Raw genomic sequence first — 24975 nt, 5'->3', positions numbered from 1 at the left:
TAGTCATACTGCCTATTTTAAGTATGCTGATCTTACATCAGCTGAAGTAAGAAACAGTTCTCCGAAGTACACAGCTTTGTTGGCTGACAGTAAGAAATATTTCCTGTTTGTAAATTTGTGCACGGTATTCGTTGACTATTGCAACAAAAGCTCATAGATTTAAGTAAATATGAGAATGTGAAAAAAAAATTACTTCACTGGTTAACGATGTTCTGCTAGCGTTAATAAAAAAAAAGCATACTACAATATCAAATTACATAATTTAATGTGCTTCTCGTGTATACCGACTTACTAATTTATTTTACAACAGGAACTCTACATCATTTTAACATTGTTAGGCCATATTTTTATATTATTATACATATTTTTATAAATTTTCCGTCATACCAGCATAGTTTTCGTGCAAGTTATGGTGACTTCTCTGGCACAAAACTCTTTGCCGTAAATTTTGACATACGGCGCACACAATCTCCGAAGCATAACACTTGTAGAAGCGAAATATTACAATCGTAAATTTGATTAAATGTGTACAGAAGTCAAAGAGTTCAAATTCTTAGGCAGAAGGCAGATGAAAATCTCATAAGGAACTATCACGTTCAGAACGTTGTGAACAGTTTAAATGCTGCTATTTTCGACAAGGCAGCCATAAAACTATCTTCAGCAATCGTTCCTTCCTCCGCCTTTTGATCTACAAGACATTGTGGAACTCAGTAGCGTTGTAAACATTTGCTACCTTCCTCATCCCTTCGCAACTGCTGTAGGGCCTTTGAAAAGTTAGTAATCAAAATCAGTTTCCACCGACATTCCTTTCTCGATATCTACCGATCCCCACAACTTTCTGGTGCCATGGTGTGGCGAAAACATCTGCTGCATTCCTTGTCGTTTTTACAATTGTTTTAGTGTCGACAGATATTCGGACTCCACACGCTGTGCTGTGTGACTGAGACTCAGTCTACTGTAACCAGTACTGAGCAGTGTCAGTATCCGCCGTACTACAGTCTACATTAAATTAGCTGGGATTTTTTACTTGTAGAGTCAGCTCTGCTACGTTGCCTCGAAAAGTACTGTCTGTTGCAGTTCGACGCACTGTTTCGTTTCCCATGGTGAGAAGAAATCTTTTTTAACCGATCTCCCATAGAAGCCAAATAATAAATCTGAAATTCATGTTTGGTATAAATACATAAATGTCTCTAACCTTGTAAAAAAAAGTGCTTATTTTCAATTAGGTCCTCAATTTGGTTTTTATTAAAATAGGCGACATTAGTGCACCGGAAGAACTGTCCTGCTGTAGAATTTGCATGATAGGTGCTTTGTGCAGTGGGAACCAACAGCACATGAGCAGTTCATCTGGTTCGCAGTCATATGCCAACTACATTTAATGCGGCTGTAGGAGGCATATAAAACCAACTAGTCGATGGAAACCTTCTAGGATGGTCCTTTTGGACATACAGCTGATATCCAACTATGTATCGGGGCAGAAGGGAATCACCACTAAACTGAGAAAGACGTTTTAAAGGCTCATATCATTTCGGAAATAGCACATTACTTCTGGGCAATACTCTACAACCTGTAAGGTGCAGATGACGGCCAGCACACACAAGAAGTGGTCTACATATTATCACATATCTGATGCCATTCATCTTTAATCTATGAACTGTTTCATCGCTCAGTCATGTGAGATACCAGCATTGGCCTCGGCGATGCGACAAGCGCTTACATGTGCCTCGAGGCGGCTTTAGTGGGTGCGGAGTGGCCCTCAACCCAACACGATCACGATTTCCACTGCAACATACTACACTGAAGCATGAGGGTGGCCCACATGTAATGGAACTATTTTAGACCTTGTAGCTACAAACAGGCCTAATCTGATCGACGATGTATTTATAAAGACAGGGGTTAATGGCCACGATGTCATCATAGCGATTTTGGTTAATAAATCAATCACAAAAGCTAGGAGATATATCGACTACAAAGAGCAGATAGCCAGGTGTTAGCATCCAACTTAGACAATGAACTGACATCATTTAGTTCCAGTACGATGGGTGTAGAGGAATTCTGAACAAAGCTTAAACAGATTGTAAATCACACTCTGGAGAAGTACTTAAAGTACTGGGACTAAGCTCACTCTGGTGCATTTTGTTTCTGTGGGTTGCATGCATACAGAGACAAGCATATATTCAAGGGCAAATCGTCCCCCTGCCCTCCCCTTAACCTATTGTTATGCTAATTGATTTATAACCCCCTGGGGTTATAAATCTGTCCATCTGAGAAACCCCCAACCCATTTCACTCCGCCACTCTCTGGGAAAAGGGATGGTGATCCTGTGACATTTTTTTTGTCACCTCTCCCTAATTCAGTTCCCCCACTTGTTAACTGGTGGGAAAAAGACTGGAGAGGAAGATGGTGTCTTTATTTCTGTCAGGAAATGTTTGGTGCTGAAAAGCGAGGAATTTAATAAGTTTATTACCAGTAAACATACAGCTGAAGAGTGCAGCTGCAGGTTTCTTCACAGGAATGGAAATAAGTGATAACTAATGAGTGTAGGGGGAATACTTTTCTGCAAGTAACGCTGTTGCAGTGGGATGGACTGAATATGCATTTCGCAATTCATAGAGACTGTTCCTGTGCTGGAGCTGTTCATGGGTTTTGGAATAGCCAGTCAATCCACAGCACAAGGTACAACTTCGTTCGGTTCTACTACCCCAGACTGAATGAACCAAAGGCGTTCGCCTAGGTGTATGGGCCACCACTGCTGGCCAGGAGAGGTTCAAAATTGGCAGTAAATTGACAATTAGCTGCTGCTGGAAGAATTTTCTTTATTTTGGCAGGGAAACTGTACTGACAATCACTCTACAGAGTGTATGAAAGTACTGTTGTGTCTCCTTACGAAAACGTAAAATTACTTTTAAGCTGTATAGAAAATAATAAATTTTTATCTCACATTTTTGTACTTTCTTTCACACTTTGTCAGTATGTAACTTAATCCATATATCACATATGTGATGTTCCTCACGCACATTTTAGACATATTTGCTATATGTCTGTGGATGCAGAAATGGTCATGTGCTACCTGCTCACACAATGAAACTCATTCTCCGTATAGTATTGTTTCTTCTCAATAGCTGGGTTGCTTAAGTATTTTATATATGCATCCTGTTTTTCTTTGACAGCTTTCATTATATCCTCATTCCAAATTGTTAGACCTTTTCTTACTACAAGCTTTCTCCTGTTTGGGTCTGGGATGTCTTCAAAATTATGAAAGAAAAAGTTCTACATTCATTCACATTGTTGGTTAAGGATTCATTGAGGTGATTTTAGCTTTTGAATGTAAATCCCTCCTGTAACTCTTTGTTTATAATATGTGGGCCACAAATTGTTATTGATATTACCAAAAGAGTATTCATGATGAGCAATATGCGACGCAAATCTGGTCTTATTTAAGTTTTTGCGTCCTGTACAGAAGCAAGAAGAGGAGCATGTTAATTTGCATCTGCCAGGCTTTCAATGCCACTCTTCACTGGATTAACGTGAAAAAATTTTATTCTGTAGTTTAATGTCTATGTGGAACGGTATTTCATATAGTTCAACAGTTGTCACCATGTATTATATCCCGACTAACTGTCAACTAAGAAGAGTGAGTGTGGCTACAAGCACATCGGGCCAAAGAAAGACTGTGTCAAGTGGTATACATAAGCAGTCTATGCCTTGATCGGATGGACAAGTCGACAGCGAAAACATCAGAGGCGGGCACATGTTCTCCTTTAATCAATGAGTTTTCAATTTGTTTGGATATAAATTTGCAGTCAGTTGCTTTTTTGGAGTTTTGATATGACTTATTGTACTATCAACTAGTTTTCGAGCCACTGCAGGTTCATAACGTAATGTACATATTACATCAACATTATGTCGTTCACCAAATGTATATAGACGCCGTGGTGATAGTTCTGGCAAAGGTAACGAAAATTTTGTAATTAGTAACGAAACGGAAAGGTTGTTATTTTATGGGTACTTACAGGGCACTGCATGGTGATATCCAGGGTAAACACGTTCCCACAATGCACATTATCGATTATACACAATAGTTAACTATGCCTGGTTTTATACTTATTCACAGGTGGAAAACACTGGATGTAACTACAAAGAATATGAAATCGGTAGATGTCTGTCTTTCCTACTCATGATCTTCGGCGCAAAGGGCTCTGCATGAGAGAATACAAGTACAGATAACATATTTAAGTCAGTTTTCCTAGCTGCAGGTATGTTCTTATATTGGCAATGTACATCTAATATGGATTAAAAAGTCACACAAGAGACAAACAAACAAAGTGAAATATTAAGTATGTAATTAAAGAGCAAATGGGTTACAGTACGCCATATTTGTTACGTGACTATGAGAATATAATTTATGCAAGAGGATGAATATTTCTTATCACCTCCATTTCTCTTTCCGTATTAGGCAGCAATTGCCTGTTATGGCACCCATCCCTGTCGGGGTATTCCTCGCTCTCTTCTCCCATGGCACTTATAATTTCTTGTCTTTTAGGGAAGTCTCTCACTCTCCATTCTTTGTTGATGTTCGTTAAATTTTCTTCTGTAACCACGAATTTTATCATTGAGTCTAAAGATTTGCAGTTCTTCTCTAATATCTTAATTTCTTAGCCTGCCTTCTCTTGTTCAAACTTTAACACCCCTAAGGAATTTCATTTCTTGTGCCTCAACCCGGCTTTCTTGCTTCTTGGTAATAATCCAGGTCTCACTTGTATAGAGAAGTGTGGGAACTGCAACAGTTTTATACAATTTAATTAGAGTGTCTTTCCTGGTTTTCTTTTTTAGGTACCTGTTAACTGTTCCACATACCCAATTGAATTTATTTAGCTTCATTTCAATATCTCTGCTTTAGCCATGTGTCATTTTACATCTAAGGCAACTGAAATGGTTCACTTGTGGTAAAATCTTCTGATCTATCAGTATTTTGGTACCGATTGGTTATTTCCCCATGAAGGTCATTGTCTTAGTTTTTTTTAAAAGTTCCATGGTAAATTTTTCACTTATTTGTTTTAGCAAGTAGATTCCTTTCTGAAGGTCATCTTCCTTATCTTCTAGGATCACTGCCTCATTAGCATATAGTAAATTATTTAAAAGAATGTTTCTGTCTAGGTAGATGCCTTTATGAAATATTGATTTCCATATGTGTATTATTTCATTAATGTTGGTGTTGTATAAAGTTTGAAAGATGCAGAACTTTGTTGTACCCCTTTGTTAGTTGGTATCTCCTTAGTCGTTTCACCATTGAGATCTAGGCTGATATTTGTGTCTTGATATAAACTTAGTATCACATTCACAAGATGCTTTGGATATCCACGGTTCATCATTATTTCCCAAAGTTTCTGTCGATTGATATTGATCAAAGATTTTTTTAAAGACAATAAAAGCAGTGTATTTTGACTTATTACACTTTCTTAGTTTTTCTATTATTTGCTGTAGAATAAAAGCCGCATCTATTGAGGAGTGTCCTTTTCTAAAACCCATTTGTTCCTCATGCAGTCAGTACTGCTTCTGCCATGTTTTTACATCTTGTATTTGAAATCTTAGCATACACCTTGTATGCTGAGTCCAGTAAACTTATTCCTCTGTAATTATTGCATAGGCTTTTATCCCCTTTTTTAAAAATTGGTATCACTGTAGCTGTTGTCCAGTCGTTGGGAATACTCTTCTTCTTACAACCTTGGTTGAAGAGATTTAGCAGTCGTTGGTAGCATCATTCCTCCATATTGTAATAATTCAGCTTTAATGGAGTCCTTTCCTGTTGCTTTTCTGTTCTTAAGTGATGTTAGTGCAGATGTTAATTCGTCAGACTGATTTCATCTAATCCTTTCTATTCTAGTTGTTCAATTTCTGTTTCTTGTGCTTTATGATCGTACCACAATTCGCTGTACAGATTTATCCACTCTTCTTCTTCAACACAATTTATTTGTATTTTATCTCTTTCTGGTGTGTTTCATCCTTTTAAAACCTTATTTGGCATTTGTGGTCTTCCATGGATATCATATTCGATATTAGAAATAAACCTATCCCACGGATCCTGATGTACTTTCTTTACTACGCGTTTAGCGTTATTTCCTTTCTCTGTATAGTATTGTTTCTTCTCAATAGTAGGGTTGCTTAAGTATTTTATATATGCATCCTGTTTTGCTTTGACAGCTTTCATTATATCCTCATTCCAAATTTTTAAGCCTTTTCTCATTCTAGTCCATTTCTGTTTTGGTCTGGGATGTCTTCAAAATACTGAAATAAAAAGTTCTACATTAATTCATATTATTCGTTAAGGATTCTTTGAGATGATTTTAGCTTGTGAATGTAAATATCTCCTATAACACTTTGTTTATAATATGTGGGGCACAAATATTCATTGATATTACCAATAGAGTGTTCATGATGAGCAATATGCGATGTAAATCTGGGCTTATTTATGTTTTTGCATCCAAAGTCCTCTTTATATTCTTTGTAGCACGTTGCAAATTTTTTCCCGTTTGTCCTGTACAGAAGCAAGAACAGGAGCATGTCACGCTTTCGATGCCACTCTCCATTGTATTAACGTGAACAACTCTTATTCTGTAGTTTAACGACTCTCTGGAATGGTATTTGTTATAATATGCGGTCTGGAAAGATTTGTAAGTTTGTATGAGACTTTGTCAAGAAATGTAAGGCGGGCAAATTTTGTCGTTTATTTCTTGGCTTCTGATGGTGGTGGTAGTTGCTTAAGTTAACTTTCGATTTTTCAACTAGGGTCTTTATGAGGTAACTGTTATATATTTTGGGCTATAGATTTAAGTATGTTCATTTATTCACATTCATCTGCTTCACTGATGATGTTGCATAGTGTGCACTTACAAGATGACCTGAATAGATTTTGTGCCGGTCAGGATGGTATGCGTTATTGGTAATTGTAACATCAGCAGTAGTGGATTTTCTATGTGTTTGGGAGGTATGCTCGTTCTTGTGACTGCAAATACTGAAAATAGTCATATGAATCAAATTAATTCCTTCATGTCCCTGATTTTCAACTATGATACTGATATTTAAGTACATTTCATTCATGTCATCAACTAAATTATTTACTTCTTCTTTTGGACCAGTGAAAAGTGCCATTGTGTAACTCACATATCCTTTATACCACATAATTTTGGCGGGATATTGTGGATGAGTTAATAGTTTTTGTTGTAGGTTATGTACAAATAAGCCTGCAAGCAAACACACCTGGTTACTATACATTGCCAGACTAGTATCTTGTGTATAATACTTACCACTGAATAAAAATATATGTTACAACATTAATTCAAGCGATATCCTGAGTTCAGAAATTTCTCCATTGATTAGCTTTTCTGTACCTGATAAAAATCTTTTGTATTACTGACAGGTTGTATTTGAAGAATGTATTTCTGTAGACGTTTACTATGTCAATAGAGGCAAATACTGCAGTGTCTAGCGTTATTAGACACTTAATGTTGCTGATTAACACAAAAATATTGTTCATTGAAAAGCTGTTTTCGATAGTTTAATATTTCTTCAGTGTATTATTAAGATTTGTGGTATTTTGTGTCGTAGGTTGTTTATAACATTTACAATTGGACGTATAGGATAACCACTTTTGTAAATCCTAGGTTAAGACCTTAACCTCAAGGACTGTTTATTCATTACAACACGGTACTGGGCTTCAGTAATGGTTAGTAAAAAATTTAAAATTTAAGAATTTTTTCAGCTGACCGTTATAATTTTTTGGGTGAGGTCTCTTTTTAGTTCAGTGATAATGTTAGATACAAAAAATTCGATTGGGTTGGAATTGTAGTCACTTCGATACACAATAACTGCTGTGTTGCTGTTATCTGCTTTTTTAGAATGGCACCATACCTAGAAAAGTTTCTGTTGATGTCTGTATTATCTCTTTAATTTGGATTGATGTTGAAAATTTTTTTTCCTTAACATTTCCTTTTATGGTTATTTGCTTTATGATCTATGGTTAAATTTAGCTATGGCACAGGCTATTTTGTTGATAATAATTAAAATGTTCACATTATTGAGTAAATTGTATGGTTCTTTAGAATAAGGTGTAGTCTAGTGTGGAATTTATTACTTTAGTCTTTGTTCAATGGCTGTACTTGGGAAAACCCCTGAACACTGTGATTTTGGGCACCAAAAGTATGCTACTAGTTGTGCTGCTGGCCGCTTCTCTAATGTTAAATCGTTGAAAATTTTACCGTATGTCCTTAACATGATGTTCTCTGGGAATTTCTAAACCTTTTTTCGATTTTAACATGTGTTACAGGGATCCAGAGGTTTAAATTCACCGTACATTAGTAAAACATCTGAACTGAGGCGTAAATGTAGTTTTAACTGACATAGAGACCGCATGGCAAGGGTTCTGGGGTCATGGCAAGGGTTCTGACGTCACTATCTTGAGCTGGAAAGTATTCGTTGGTGCTTCTTAACGCCATAAGCACCTTACAAAAAACTGTAATACGAAATTTTTTGTACTTTCAAACACCGCATGATTTGGTATACTGTAGGCGTAGCCTAAAATTATTGAGCTCTTCTTTGTAAATGACTGTAAAGTGATGTTATATTGGACGGAAAACGACTCGGTTTTAACGTTACGATATGTGTACTTATTTTTCGTTTATATGTGTGGTAGTATGTAAATACGTCGAAGTATATAAGTAAAATGTCAAGACTTTACTGAGATACAGACTTCATCTTATACAAGCAGCACACCCTGCTGCAACAGGGCAAAGAAGGGAATTAGTTGAACAATTCTTCTGTCGGAGCACAGAAAAAAGACAAATACGCTTACTCTGTAAAAGATTCAGAGAGAAGTGGGGAACCAGCTGCCTCAGTCCCCTTTCCGCCTTCCCCACCAAAAGTTTTTGGCATGGGAACATATTCACGCTTTGTTGTGCTGCAAGACAGTAGCAGAGAGACACTCACATTATAAAAGAGAGATAGGGAGAGGAGTTGGGAGATGTGGCAGCGAAAGAGGAAGAGATGGATGAATGTTATAATAGTGGGAACTAAAGATAGAGGAGACAATGGAAAGCAGAAAGAGAGGTGAGTGGAACCACACATAGGCTTAGAGGTCTGGAACCTTCCCATCCTCCCTCCCAATCAACAAAAGTTAACAAGAACAGCCTGCCCACTTTCTCCCACACCACCCACGCTTTTAAGTTTCCTAGTCTAGAGACCAAACCCTCAGGGAAACCACCCCAAAGGACACAAGTGGAGAGGAGACAACAGTGGCTGAAAAGAAAGATAACAATGGCAGTGTGACAGAGAGAGACAATGAAAGTGAAAGAAGGAGACAGTCGTAAGGAAGAGCAAGAGAAGGGTATGATGGCAATGGCAATGGGAGAGAGATAGACAGGAGAATGTCCAATGGGAGAAGAAGTAGACATGGGATGGAGATGTAGCAGTGAGAGGGAGATGATGAATACAATGACTTCGGTACTAAGAGTGACTGTGTAAAAGGAAATAGAATGTTGTGTATTAAAATAGTGCGAATATTTCACATGCCAAAATCATTGGTGAGGTCGTCGAAATGAGGACTGACACAGTTGGTTACCCACTTCTCAGTTAGTCTTTTATAGAGCAGTCCATTTTCAATATTTGTGCTCAAATAGTGGTATTTTACTGCTGGTATATACTGCTACATTTAACAATAAGTCGCAAAGTTTCCTAAGTGATCATAGTAATGTTGCCAATCAAAGTTTCTTTTCTTTTTGACTGGTAAACAGAAGAAAATTCTGTCCTATTGTTCTCATCCTTTTCATACACTCCTTTATTTCCTTTTGAATCAGCAGAACTAAATATGCTACTTTGTTTCTTACCCAATAACTTGTTTCCACTTACGTCAATTTCATCTGTGTCACATAAATTCCTCATAAGCGCTATTACACCGTCAATATTCTACATCCTGTTATCGTATCTCGAGGTGGATCTTCAATTATTATTATTATTATTATTATTATTGTTATTATTATTATTATTGGCCCTTGATATAAATTTTAAATATTTATCTGAAATGGGCTGTGTGCGTTTGTAGCAACCAATGTTTTATTTATTAACATCATAAAGCTTAATGAAACTTTTATCAAATTTCGAACACCTATCTTTTTAGCGTAAAAAACCTGTGCAAGATGTTGGATTACCTATGATAGTGTGTAATTTTCGTAGGAAGAAGAAATGCCTAATTAAATAAATATTTTATACACAGAACAGGTTTTCTGCATCTTTTATGACCATTGTCAGTACGTACTTGAACATGTGGAGGTTGCGATAACATATAGATAACTGCATCCGCTATGCCTTCAGGTTCCATCATAGGAGTATGCATATTTTTCAGTGCTTCAATCGAATACTTTTTTAAGTTATTATATATAGCTGTTTTCACAATTCCTGGCGATATTTCCTAAAACAAAAATCAAAGGTTAACCATCAGAAGACATTACTTAGTTTTAAAAACTGTTTTATTTGCCCTTGAAATTTACTGTTTATCTAAGGATCATTTATATATTTCTCAAACTTATTATCCTAGTTCAAGTATATTAAACGTACGACGGTTATTGGGCAAGTAAGAAACAATCGGTCACAAAGTGGAAACCGCAGTGGAAATCAAAAATGTTTGTTTCGGAACAGTTAGTTACAACTTCCACCTCCTTCTGTATATAGTCGCCGCTCCGACTTAGACGTCCGTTCTAGCATTGTACCAACTTTACTACGCACTCATCAAGAAGGCAGTTTACAGTGTTTTCCGACAATTTTCTACTCTGGTCTGTAGCTCGTTGTCTGTGTCAAAATGTTGTCTTCATAGCCGGCAGTTCATCTGAACAGGGACGAAAATCTTTGGGAGCAAATTGCGGGCTGTATGGTGAGTGATCGAACACTTCCCATGGAAAACGCTGCAGGACTGTCCTCACTGTCCTTGAAGTGTGCGGTCGGAAACTTTCATGAAGAAGATAATGCATGACAGTTACGTCACGTGGAGTTGCATGAAACGAAGCCAAAAACTCCTGGCAAGCATCATATTTTGTGGAAGTCACCATTCTCTGGGCATCTTTATGCACTGATTGTGCGCTCAGAACTAGAAAGAGCAACTTGACACTATCTACTGGCATACTAGAGACACTGCCCTACATATTTGTTCAAAGTCTGATCGGATTTTCAATGTGGCTTCCATTTCGCGACCAATCATTCCTTACTTTCCAAATTAGCCCTCATACATTGTGAAATAAAGGTTTTACAACAGGTTTTACCAATAAATTACATGACTTGTTCAGTCTAGAAAACATAAAGAAGAGTTGTTAGGTCAGATTCACTTTTCACCAAGTGTTAAACTCATAAACAGAGAATAATTTCAATTACATAATTTAATTAGTGTTCCCTAAACGTCGTATTTTAGACGCCATCGAAAGTATGAAGTTGACTTTAGTAAACGTCTTTATTTTTTGATGGCGTCTGTCTTGAGAACTCAGTGGTTCAGTTTCATTAGTATGTTGTGTGAATTCATCTTCGAGAATCCAAAGAGATGCGTATGTTTGGCTTATGTACACTAAAGTTCAAGCCTGATCTTACTCAGTCTGATTAACGAGCTACTATTTTTCCAATCGTATATAAGTATTGAAAGACAGATGCTTTCGAGTAAGTGTTTAGTGCATCCACAGAATGGTGTGTGTTCTTAGCTAATGAAAGAACTTATACATGCATTACTCGGCCAAATGTCTTGAGAAATCCATTGCTGTTAGTAAGCTATGTTACGTAAGTAAAATAACATAAAGACTCGCTGCACTACTTTTAGGCACTCTCTCTGAAACATGGGTAAAATTATTTCTATGTGCGTCTTTAGGTAGCTGATCTGGCGAGAGAGTGAAACGGAAGTATAGGGCCAGAGCTTTATGCTCGTGGGTACACACACACACACACACACACACACACACACAGTATCCCAGGAATACTGCAACCAACTTTGGTGGGCGGGGGTTGTTGAATGTGTCTGGGGGAACAAATCTAGAATAGCAACCCGCGCTCAGAAAGATCAGTAGTAGAAGAATGCGGTAGTTTAGAAACTAAGTCAGTATTTTCCAAAATCCTAATGTGGAATACAAGAGGCAGGACAAACTCAAATGTCTCCATCCATTAACAAATTAAAAGTTACTTCTATCCCTTCTTTCGTTGCTCCCCGAGATTGTACTGGATAGGCATTGCAAAATGTGTATGAAATTCTGTTCAGCAGGAATGAATCAAATTTGGAAGTCCATCTAGATGGGCACAAATTCCTCAGAGCCTAACACGTCTGTTAGTTCATCAGTTTCTTTTATTTGTCATCTCTGAAACACGTAAGCACTGAAGAACACATACATTCATGGCCCTTTGTCGTAAAACTGTTGCAGTTCCTACATATTCATGACGGAATCATTTTGTAGCAAATCTAGGTAAAATGCCTTACTTCCTGAATGCAGACCTGTGTGTTTTCCATTCATAGATACAGCATAATTGTATTATTGACCACTGCATTTATCCAGCTGTATTTTCACCTTCTCTAAATCATTTTATTATTTACTTTTCAAAATTCTCAGTATCATAGCCACTTACACAACTGCTTTCCTCATTTCAATCTCATTTCCATTTGAGTTAGCAAAATTTAAGTGCAAATATCTTATAACACAAAGTTGGTCCATTCTAGAAGTAGTAGGGCAAGGAGAGAAAGAGACAACCTTGAGCCCAACCTAGAGGTCATTCTGGGAAATATCACGCAGTTGAGCTTCTCATATTTTACTGATGTCAACATCGGTATTTCTCCAGTCATTCGAGGAATCGTGTCATGCTGCTCGTCCCAAGGTCAAGGAGGAGAGGGCCTGTGTACACCTACTGCCACTGTGGAAATTTTGCATTAAGCACCCCCCGCCCCCGCACACACACACACACACACACACACACACACACACACACACGTTGAGCACCCCCTGCATTCGTGGGAGCGAGATTCGACTGCTGTTCATATGCATTACTAACTTCCAAAAATTCGTTTAAGGACTGCCTATGCCTGTCCACACGTTGGTAGCTAAGTATCATTCGCTGTGGAATACTGGAACGAGTAAATTGCATACTTCTTAACTCACAAATAAAAACCGACATTTGTTCTAAAATATAAGTAAGAAATTAGGAATTCTTATTCACTGAAAATGAGATTTTTACATTAAATACTATCCCACAACGTCTGAAAACATAAATAAGAGCAAGTCCATTTTCACATCTTACTTGCTCCTGTTACTTACCAGATGGCTGCATGAAAAATCAATATTTCTCTGTAAATATTTAAAAATCAGCGTTTTCTTCGAAAATGTAAATAAAAAATTTAAAATTCGTATTTGTTGAAAGTGATCTGTAGCTTAAATGCGACTCCACAAACCCAGAAAACGCGAAATAATTGCAAATCCCAATTCCTCCAATCACCAGCAGAATTCTGCACTGTAAAGTCGAGTCCATAGTTAGATCTTTGTACCACGACAGTAGATGGCTCCAGTGTCAATTAAAAAACAGCAGCAGCACGAAAAATGCATAATTTACATTTCTATTAGAGGTTAAAACGCTGTCTGATGTTGCAACATTGCAACATCAGACAGAAAGAAAGTGTGAGTTAATTTCCACATATATACAGTCGTTAAAATAGTGACCAAAGTGTGAAGTATGCACCCCAAGGCAAAGATCAACAGTCGTCATTTTAGAAATTAGGCCTGAAAATTCGATGTCGTAAGACTACCCTATCCAGGCCTATAGCTGCAGAAAAATATGTGCTACGTTGGCATTCAAATAGAGACATTGGATCTAATTATTCACAACACACCCTCAAAGTATGTATTTCAAAGTGTTTAAATAGTCTGAAGCACCAATTTAGAAGGGACATCGATGATGCGTCGTGTTGTTCACTATAAAAAATATAAACGAAGCTTTCCGGTGGCAATTATTACTATTATTACAAGTAGCACAGCACGTAAATAACTGCAGCTTGCAGTCAGAAGGCCCTGTAAAAGCTTTATAGACTGTATTTGACCGATATTAACCCTCTCAATACCAAAGGGTTGGGAGGATACGTTACTTTATGCCTTCCCTTTGGAAATATTGAAATCTAGTCAGGTGTTTTATTTCTTAAAATTTTGTAAAAATTATTTATTGTCTTTAATGAGGTCTTCCCCCAGATTCTATGATTCTTCCACATTTCTCGTTTAAGTTTAATCGGAAAATTTAAGTTTAAGTGAGATGTTCATAAAGTCTTCTGCTCTTGATAGTAATGCGACTTCCCACGACAGTCGTCTTACTCCACAAATAATAGCATGGTGTGACCTCAGAACGCGGGGAAACTATATGTCTCTGGAATGACATTAACAATGGTCTCAACAATGATTCATTTCCGTTTGGGTCTTTATTGTTTCCTGTTCAAGGGCACTTAGTTCAATGTTAGATACAACTGTGATTGAAAATGTAGCGACAGTCACTTAGTGACTGAGGAATACAATAAATCCTGGAAGAATCCACAGATTCTCAAGTTGAATTTGATGAAACTGACGACTAGTTAGTGAACCTGAAGAAGTATGTGTTGGACAGTGAGAGAGAACCTAAGACTGGGCACCTGAAACTGATGACGAGGCAGCTTGCGAGTTAGTGACAAGTACATTACAAGCACTGGAAAAATTTATATCACCAAACCTCCTCACATTAGAAGACTAGTGGCACAAAACATAGTCAGAATGAGAAGGCATAAAGGCGAAGGTAAAGTAGGAACAACAAGAGAATCATTCGAAAAGTTTTTATCTCTAGAAATTGTCAACATCATAATAAAGCGTACCAATGATGAGGCACAGAGGCAGAAAATACCCAAGACAGACAGTATTGAACTCATGGCGTATAAAGGACTTCTTTTTATTATGGGGAAGGAGAATGACAGTAAGTCATCTGTTACGGATTTATGGTCCTACACTTCAGGAAGGTTTGTTTATGCTGTTACCATGAGCCGAATCACTTTCGAGCAGCTTACTAAAATAGTAAGATCTGATAGTAGAGAGTCGAGAAGCGATCGCAGGAAACCTGATAACTTTGCTGCAATACGAGTAAGTTTTCATAAAATAAATTAATGACTGCGAAAATATTATGTTGTTGGGATGCACATTGTTATTGATGAAATTTTTTCATTGTTCCACGGCAAGCGTCCCTTCAAGATCTTCATGAAGGGAAAACCTGGTAAATACGGTATACTTATACGCATGCTCACAGACGCTAAAACCAGATATGTTCTCAGCATGGGGCCTTATGCTGGGAAAAGAAATGATGGTGCAAAACGACAAAATTCCGCTGCAGCTGTGGTCAAACGCCTGATGGTTCCTCTACATAAATCAGGGTGACATGTCACCACAGACAGATATTACAATTCAATTGATTTGGCCAAAGATCTATGGAGGAATCACAAGCAAACTCTCTTGGGAACATTACAAGCTAATAAGAAGCATATACATCAAGAACTGAAAGATATCTCATGACGAGAATTACATTCTAGTGAATTTTCTTTCAGTGACACTAGTACTGGAAATATTCCAATTGTTTCTTATAGTCCCCGTGAAAAATCGTAAAGAAATTTACTGTTTCTATCACCTCAACGGTTTGACGCCGCAGTTGGTTCACCAACTGACACTAAGAAGAAAACAATTACAAATTTACATTACGGATTCCTCCAAATTGCTTAACATCTAAGGATTATTATGGAGGAGTACGAGACCAGCTGACGAACCCTTTGGGTAATGGTAATTAATAGCGAACCCTCAGTATTACGTGATAGATAGAAGATCAGCACCGTCATGCCTTTCACTGTTGCATGGACAGCGAATCCTGTATTTAAAAAAAAAAGGAAAAAAAGTTTAATTAGCAAATATCAGTCTGACAAGTAATATGAACAGGCAAACTGCTGCGCAGTGATTTATTTCAGCCCATCATTTTTGCAGTGCAGTCAGAGCAAAGCCGAGTTACCCGTTACTGTAGGGCCTAAACGAACATTTTGAGAGAAATTAAGATAAGTTTTGATTTACAGAGTTTCACATAAATTCAGAAGCTGCACTTTTCTGATAGGGGCACATTTACATTACGTAACGGTTAACCATTGTGTAAGACAGATTGTTCATGATAAAGCCACCATTATTCACATGCATTCTAATTCACATACGGTCAGGTGTGTTGTAGATTAATCGGAATCTCATACATAAGAAAAGTAATTTGCAAAGATCTATTTGCGTTCAGAAGTAGGGAAGCAATAGACGATTCTATATCAGAGATGGTAACCAGAATTTTAGAACCTTTCTTTCAGATAGTTAGCGAGAGATTCACTCACACACACATACAGAGCAGTTTGCCTATTACGAAACAAAAGCATTTAAAACACCAACTGTAGAGAATACACGGGAGCAGAGAGGGAAAATGGCGTTGGAACACACCGAAGTGGGATGTAAAATACGCGAATCTATGCTGTTTACAATTAGACACAACGTGATGTGGAATAGAAAGAACGCAACATAACAAGCTTCATTTACTAAAAGTGTTCAATGATTATCATCCGACGAAGCATACAGCTTTGAAGATAAGTTGATAAAATATTGAGAACAATGTGGTTCCTTTTATTCCATGTAAGATATTACGGATGTGATTACAGAGAAGTACATTTGAATAGCGACGAAGTGACGACCTCTTGTGTGTACTAAAAAGTATGCAACGCTCTGAGCAATAGGGTTCCCGTGAAGCCACACTTCATTATTAGGACTTTCCCGGCAGCCTCTGAAAATTGGTGACTGTGTTTCACTTCACTCTGAAATGAGAGTCCCGTTAAGAGGCTGAGACAGCTAATTGACGACACCGAGTTTCCAAGTACCTGATATACCTGAGCGGGAACCTCAAAGGCCTTCCCAGTAGAAACTAACGGACCTTCTGTTGAGCTGGTGCCATCTTGGCGACTCTGCAATGCACATAACAGAAACCAGAACCCATTCACGAAAAGCTGGCGTGTGAGTATGTAGGGAGCTTGATGCAGACAGTGACTGGCGCATCGAATTGTGTGAGACTGCCGTGGGAACATCTTATTTCAATACTGGTCGCCGTGGAGTGATTCTCTGGAGTGGGATCGAAGTGGTTGGCAGCCTGTAACGTCGAATGATAGGGTGGAGCTACCTAATTTCTGTCATTTATTGTGCTACAGTGGAAGCTGAGCCCACCATTAACATGGTGACACTATGGGAAATTCAGCGCCATCAAAAACAGGATTAGGGGGGAAGAAGAAGAAATCGCTTGAGCACGGTCCTTCGAGGGGATGGAATTGGTTGATTTGAGCGCACTCTGTGTGAAGAGGTGACAGTGTTTCGGAGTGGGCACTCTGACTTGGCATTCATGCGACATTTCAACCCGTCTCTTAATCAGTTTCCAGACTGATTGAGCCTTGCATTCATCCAAAGATCTACTGTCATTTTGTGACATCCACAGCTTCCGTTCATTGTCGGACGGTTCTTCTTTCAGTCCACTTTTCCGATTGTGTTCTTGTTACCTGACCTACAACTGCAAAAATATAGCTTGGATGTCACCCTTTCAGGTAAATTACTGCAGATAAAATTCATCACATGTACTGTGGGAGACAGCAAACAATCGATTTGAATGGGACAGCAGCTCTGTGTCAAATGTTGACTGACCGTTTCTCCTGCAGAACGATTACTGAGAAAACATCGCACATGACGCGTATTGAACTGTTCTCAGTGTCGCTTGTAAAGCAGCGGCCGGCTACAGAGAAATGCGAAGATAAAAGCCACTGGCTGTCTGTCAACAGCCACGCGGCACCACGCAACCTCAACTGCAAACTGACAAATTATGTGGGCCCACCTTCGCCTTCTTCCACCACTGATTTCAGCATGGCAGATAAAATGGTCAACTCCTTGCTGCAAGTGTAATTTCTGAGCAGTGTCTTCTTCGTACTAGGCCTGAGAATTCCGATTATTTGTGTAATCCATGCACGGAATAAACAATTACTGTTACATGACTATAATATTTGATAGCCGTATTTACTAGATGAATGCGACAACAGGGGGTTACTTCATTGCATTTCTTCCCTTATTCATTCTTTCAGGAAGGCCAGTGGACCAGGGTGCCCATGGAGAGCTTCTGTGAAGGTTGGAAAGCAGGAGGGAGTGGAGGGAGGCAGTGGGACTGCGGAAGTAAGGAGACGGGTTCTGTGTGGGTAAGTCAACCAGTCGGAGTCTTGCTACCGAAGTCAAGGTTTCTGGTTGGAGTCAAAAACTCGGAGCATTGGATCAGACAGACAGCAAGTTTCAGATTGGCACACAGTCTGCTCCATAGTGGCAGATTCGTCTGTGAGATTGTGTTAGCAATGGTTTATTTAATTAACATCCTATGTCTATAACGAAGCCTGGATGCTTATAATGAGCATTTTAAGTTTCTCTTTACCACATTTCCTTTCCTGCAATTTATGTACACTTGTTTCAACTGTCTATTTACCAGGTTAGGAAATTCTGTACGACTGAAAAGTATATTTACGTAACCACAAAATTGAGAAACACCAGTCCTGCTCGGAGACTTTGAAACGTAACAATATAATGCATTTGAAACACCCCACACCGTATGTTGCTCTTCCTGGCAACCAGATCCTTGGTTCAAATGGCACTGAGCACTATGGGAGTCAACTGCTGAGGTCATTAGTCCCCTAGAACTTAGAACTAGTTAAACCTAATTAACCTAAGGACATCACAAACATCCATGCCCGAGGCATGGCCACTTCGGCCGGCTACCAGATCCTTCCTCAGTCCTTCAAGCAGAGCCTTGACAGCATGCTTGCTGGCGTAGTACGTCGAGTACAATGGATCGAATGGCATGATGTGACCAGCTATACTGAAAACAAGAAAAAGAAACAAACATGTATTGCCTGTACTATGTGGATAAAGATTATATACTGTGTAACTTGGCAGGATTTAACCACCAAACATGAATAATTTTGACAATTCGTATTTCATTTACTTAGTAGGGGATCGCATTCTTTTAGGGGGGCGGGAGCTATCGAATTATTAATCGTTCCTTAGTTGGTGCTGGGTAGCCTTATACTAACATTTCTGTGGAGATGCAAACCGAGAGTGTAATTTTCTGACAGAAAGGCGAAAGTGGGACTTCACGGTACCTGTGATCGACATGGAAGCTGCTGGGAAGCCCGTTTCATGGATCTAAAAGGAGAATGCTGGTAGTTTACAGCCCAAGACAGTCGCCTCATCGTGAGGCCGGTGGAAAGGACTTCTCTTGATTGACCTGTGGTCGCTACGGAGGCTTAGGCGAGATGACGCTGAAAGCATGAGATTGTCTACATAGAATCTTACAAGTGCCACGAACAGCGTTTTTCAGCACAAGGAGTGTACGTGGGATGCCTGCCGCAAATGCGTGCTAACGGCCGAAAGAAGTTCTTATGCGAAGTGCCATCCCGCATTTCTGCCAAAAGACACAGAAACGTATTCGGTTAGTTCAATTGCAGATGGAGGAGAGGTCATAATTTGTTCTAGAAGCTTCTATTGACTTGATCATGAGCTGAAAGAGGTTGACTGATAGCCTCATGACCTGTAGAGAGGAAGGCACTCCAATTGTAACGGGGGCTGTGATTGGCTGTATGGAGAATTCACACTAGGCTTGTTCTCAACTGGACGCTTCACGGCGGGGGGGGGGGGGGGGGGGCTCTCTTGGTTGTGTCGGTAGGAAATAATTGGCTAGATAGCGGTTTTGAGAGCTCTCTGGTGAGTGTCAGTGAGTGATAAACTTAGGTGGATAGCGTTTTGAGACATGGCTGGCGAGGTGTCAGAGAACTGTCTCAGCATCAGATTCGTATGTGCTGATGTTGCCACTAGGAACTGCATCATTCGTCTCTCTATGAACAGAGATACGAACCTGTGCTTCTCCGTGGAGATGGAGGCATTATGAAGTGCTTCTTTACGAGCTCACACTTAAAAAAGTCTCCGACCCTGTTTTATAAGTAAGTAGAATTCTTAATTCGTCATTACACGGAAGTGGCCTCGACCCCAGGAGGTTGCAGACGCCATTTGACGTCCTCTGTGTAGTCAGAATTTTCAGCTACGCAAAGCACTTTGTCTCTACGACTACTGGCAGCAGTTTACAGATTATCGCTCCAGAATTGTTCTTCATAGAATTCAATTCGGCGATATACGCACCACGGCTCGGCAGATAGGCATTCTTTCAGAATACGTTCGTTCCATTTCTTTGATCTCAGTGCCTTTTGCTGCCAATGCCAGTAAGGGTAGAGGCTTTCTTAACTTAGATGTTAAACAGTGTCAACCACTTAAATGTTTTTGTCGAATAAAATCTCAAATTAAGATTAATGAGTAGCAGTTAACGTCCTATGCCAATGAATGATCATTTTGCATTGTTTCTTCGAGAGTTGTTTTTATAATAAAGGTATTATCGGTACGCGGATGATCTACTCTTGCTAGAATTGGGCTCCAGACACCGATCTTGATCAAGTCAGAGTGGATATTTGTCACAACTTGGGGACTAACCCAGACGGTACTCCCAGTTGGAGACTGTCAGTGGTAAAGCTAATTTAATTCACTTATTAAGGGTGATCATGCCATTGCCATCATGTCATTTACTGCCATACACATAATCACACGCAATTAGAAGGGGTAGTATTGGCACTGAAGTGACAGCACCCTTATGAACACGTCTGTATTTCTCATTGTTTTCTATCCTTAAAATACATAAACTTCAGTGTGATACTGAAGAAGTTGCAGATTCCTCCCTACCAACCATGGGAGCGAAACAGAGGGTTAGGTGTGAGGAGTGTGTTTGATAGATTCGACAGGTGCAGGAACTGATACACCAGAGGTGCTGTACATTGAGTTCCTCTGTGGAGGTTTTGGTTGATGAGTGTTACGAATGTTAGTTTCAACACTTCACCATGTTGTTGGTCGTAACAGTGAGCAAGTCATAGTATTTAGCACTACTCGGCAATGGTTTTGGCACATGACGGATTAGCACACAGATATATGAAAATGCGTGGTGCTCTACAAAGAGTAGGTTATGAAAGACCTGTAGGTTACAATAATTGTATGCCTTCGTTTCTAGAGTTCAAGTGAACACAAAAAAAGCACACCGCACTTCGTCAGGTCTAAGCGAAGAAGTTTTGATGTCCCGTCGACATCGGGGTTACTAGGGACAAACACTAGTCCTGTTTAAAATGATCACGTTAAGAAATCAATGGTGGCCTTGAAAGAATTATTCTGGCTTAGGTCTTAAAATGAACAAAGACACCACAGGAAATTTTCATGGGGATCGCTGGACGGGGGTCTAAAATCCACACCTCCACCTTTTTTATCTACCATACCGTCTCGTGCAATTCTAATTTTCCTGTTTCCTTAGATGCATGAGAATTCTACATGGTAGCAGAATGCTACATTACTTTCACAGACGCTGTCTTTTAAGGGGAAGTGAAAGTAGATCCGTTGTAGCGACTCCTTCATTCGAGAAAACCGTGTATAATGCAAATATTTTTTTCTGACAATCAAACGTCTTATCTACTCTGGTGTTCAAAATCCAAGCAACAATCAGAAAACATGCAAGTTTGCGTTAATTTTGCAACAATACGATATAAACAGATGGCAGTAAAATAGAAACAATATAAAAAATTCAGAACGTAAACAACTGCACCATTTTCTCTTCGTTTTTTTTCAGCTTAACGCATTTTCACACACATTCCTACAACTGGTTAATGTGACTGTCCCGCTTCCATTCTCTTCACTGCAGAGAATCTGATAGGCGACTCCTCTGTGCCACACGGCACCGTCTGTGACAGTGTACACAACGACCGCGGTTGTCGCACTGCTCGACAAATACTGCCTCGTTTTATGGGTGCTCTGACGTCATCGTTGGCGTTACCGGAATGTCATCGTTCATGCAGATCACGATTGTATGGACATCTGTTGACATTTTCTATGATTATATCGTGAATTATACAGACAGCGGGGGAATAGTGGTTTAATTTTGGACACCAGTGCAGACTGTGGAGATAAGAGTCAGCTTTCATGTTCGTTAATAAACACGCAAAAATACAAGAACTTCTAGACATTCTCGAAACATGAGACGTTGATTGGAAATTGAGCAATGAAAACGCCTAACAGCAAAAAAACATAATCATAATGGATGTTTTGCAAATTGCGCAGTTGTTAAATTTCGCCAGCCGAAGTGGCCGTGCGGTTAAAGGCGCTGCAGTCTGGAACCGCCAGACCGCTACGGTCGCAGGTTCGAATCCTGCCTCGGGCATGAATGTTTGTGATGTCCTTAGGTTAGTTAGGTTTAACTAGTTCTAAGTTCTAGGGGACTAATGACCTCAGCAGTTGAGTCCCATTGTGCTCAGTGCCATTAGAACCATTTCTTTTTTTGTTAAATTTCGCATCAAGTGCAGATAAAACTAAAGTTCAGACGAGGTCGGCTGTCATAGGACATTACCGACTGTCAATCATTCAGACACACACGCACACATACGTACACGTACACGTACACACACACACACACACACACACACACACACACATATATATATATATATATATATATATATATATATATATACTCCTGGAAATTGAAATAAGAACACCGTGAATTCATTGTCCCAGGAAGGGGAAACTTTATTGACACATTCCTGGGGTCAGATACATCACATGATCACACTGACAGAACCACAGGCACATAGACACAGGCAACAGAGCATGCACAATGTCGGCACTAGTACAGTGTATATCCACCTATCGCAGCAATGCAGGCTGCTATTCTCCCATGGAGACGATCGTAGAGATGCTGGATGTAGTCCTGTGGAACGGCTTGCCATGCCATTTCAACCTGGCGCCTCAGTTGGACCAGCGTTCGTGCTGGACGTGCAGACCGCGTGAGACGACGCTTCATCCAGTACCAAACATGCTCAATGGGGGACAGATCCGGAGATCTTGCTGGCCAGGGTAGTTGACTTACACCTTCTAGAGCACGTTGGGTGGCACGGGATACATGCGGACGTGCATTGTCCTGTTGGAACAGCAAGTTCCCTTGCCGGTCTAGGAATGGTAGAACGATGGGTTCGATGACGGTTTGGATGTACCGTGCACTATTCAGTGTCCCCTCGACGATCACCAGTGGTGTACGGCCAGTGTAGGAGATCGCTCCCCACGCCATGATGCCGGGTGTTGGCCCTGTGTGCCTCGGTCGTATGCAGTCCTGATTGTGGCGCTCACCTGCACGGCGCCAAACACGCATACGACCATCATTGGCACCAAGGCAGAAGCGACTCTCATCGCTGAAGACGACACGTCTCCATTCGTCCCTCCATTCACGCCTGTCGCGACACCACTGGAGGCGGGCTGCACGATGTTGGGGCGTGAGCGGAAGACGGCCTAACGGTGTGCGGGACCGTAGCCCAGCTTCATGGAGACGGTTGCGAATGGTCCTCGCCGATACCCCAGGAGCAACAGTGTCCGTAATTTGCTGGGAAGTGGCGGTGCAGTCCCCTACGGCACTGCGTAGGATCCTACGGTCTTGGCGTGCATCCGTGCGTCGCTGCGGTCCGGTCCCAGGTCGACGGGCACGTGGACCTTCCGCCGACCACTGGCGACAACATCGATGTACTGTGGAGACCTCACGCCCCACGTGTTGAGCAATTCGGCGGTACGTCCACCCGGCGTCCCGCATGCCCACTATACGCCCTCGCTCAAAGTCCGTCAACTGCACATACGGTTCACGTCCACGCTGTCGCGGCATGCTACCAGTGTTAAAGACTGCGATGGAGCTCCGTATGCCACGGCAAACTGGCTGACACTGACGGCGGCGGTGCACAAATTTTGCGCAGCTAGCGCCATTCGACGGCCAACACCGCGGTTCCTGGTGTGTCCGCTGTGCCGTGCGTGTGATCATTGCTTGTACAGCCCTCTCGCAGTGTCCGGAGCAAGTATGGTGGGTCTGACACACCGGTGTCAATGTGTTCTTTTTTCCATTTCCAGGAGTATATATATATATATATATATATATATATATATATATATATATATATATAGGGCCGCCGCTCGAGCCACCACCACGACCACCACCATCACCATAGTCACATGAGCACTACCACCAACAGTAACAGCACCAGATTAACAGTAATGATTAACAGTGGTGTCAATAGTTAAGTGAAAACGAACGCTATAAACTCTGAAAGTAAAACACCAACTGCAAATCTTCAAGTGTTATCTTAACATAGGTTAACACTACATAGTTTGTAAAAAGGAGAGGTAATGTTTGTTCTTTTGCCAGCTATAAATACGTACCAATACTTCGAGAACCAGGTATTCGGAAAACGGAAATCGTTCTATTATTCTTAAACGACAATACACAGTGATATCATCACCTGTAATTCTACTGTCCGAATTGTAAACAAAGTAGCTAGTCTTGTAATAATGAAAGCTAAACGCTGTGTATAGCTAAGCCTAACAGGAAAAATATCAGACACGTGTACATAACCCTGTATGAAAATTTGCAAGAGTTTATTTACGAGATGACATTGCTTGTGGTTTTTCAAATCAAGATTGAATTTGTATATCACGAAAAATCATTTCTAGTTTTGTAGCTGGGTAGATTATCCACATATCCTGAATAAAGTGTATTTAAAGATGTTCATTTTTTTGCTCTGAGAATTTGGTGAACGTGCCAACCGAAATAGTTACGATAGCTCACCACAAAACAAGAGTGAAAAAACAGAGTCCAAGATTACCAAATAACTGCAACCCAACAACTAGCGTCAAACCAGGGGCAATGCAACAATATATTTTAAGCTGTGTGGCAATACGAGATGGTATACTAAGTGCAGTAAGAAAT

Source organism: Schistocerca americana, chromosome 2 (genome assembly GCF_021461395.2).
Source record: "Schistocerca americana isolate TAMUIC-IGC-003095 chromosome 2, iqSchAmer2.1, whole genome shotgun sequence".
NCBI classification, from domain to species: Eukaryota; Metazoa; Arthropoda; class Insecta; order Orthoptera; family Acrididae; genus Schistocerca; species Schistocerca americana.
Note: the sequence above shows the minus strand (reverse complement) of the source record.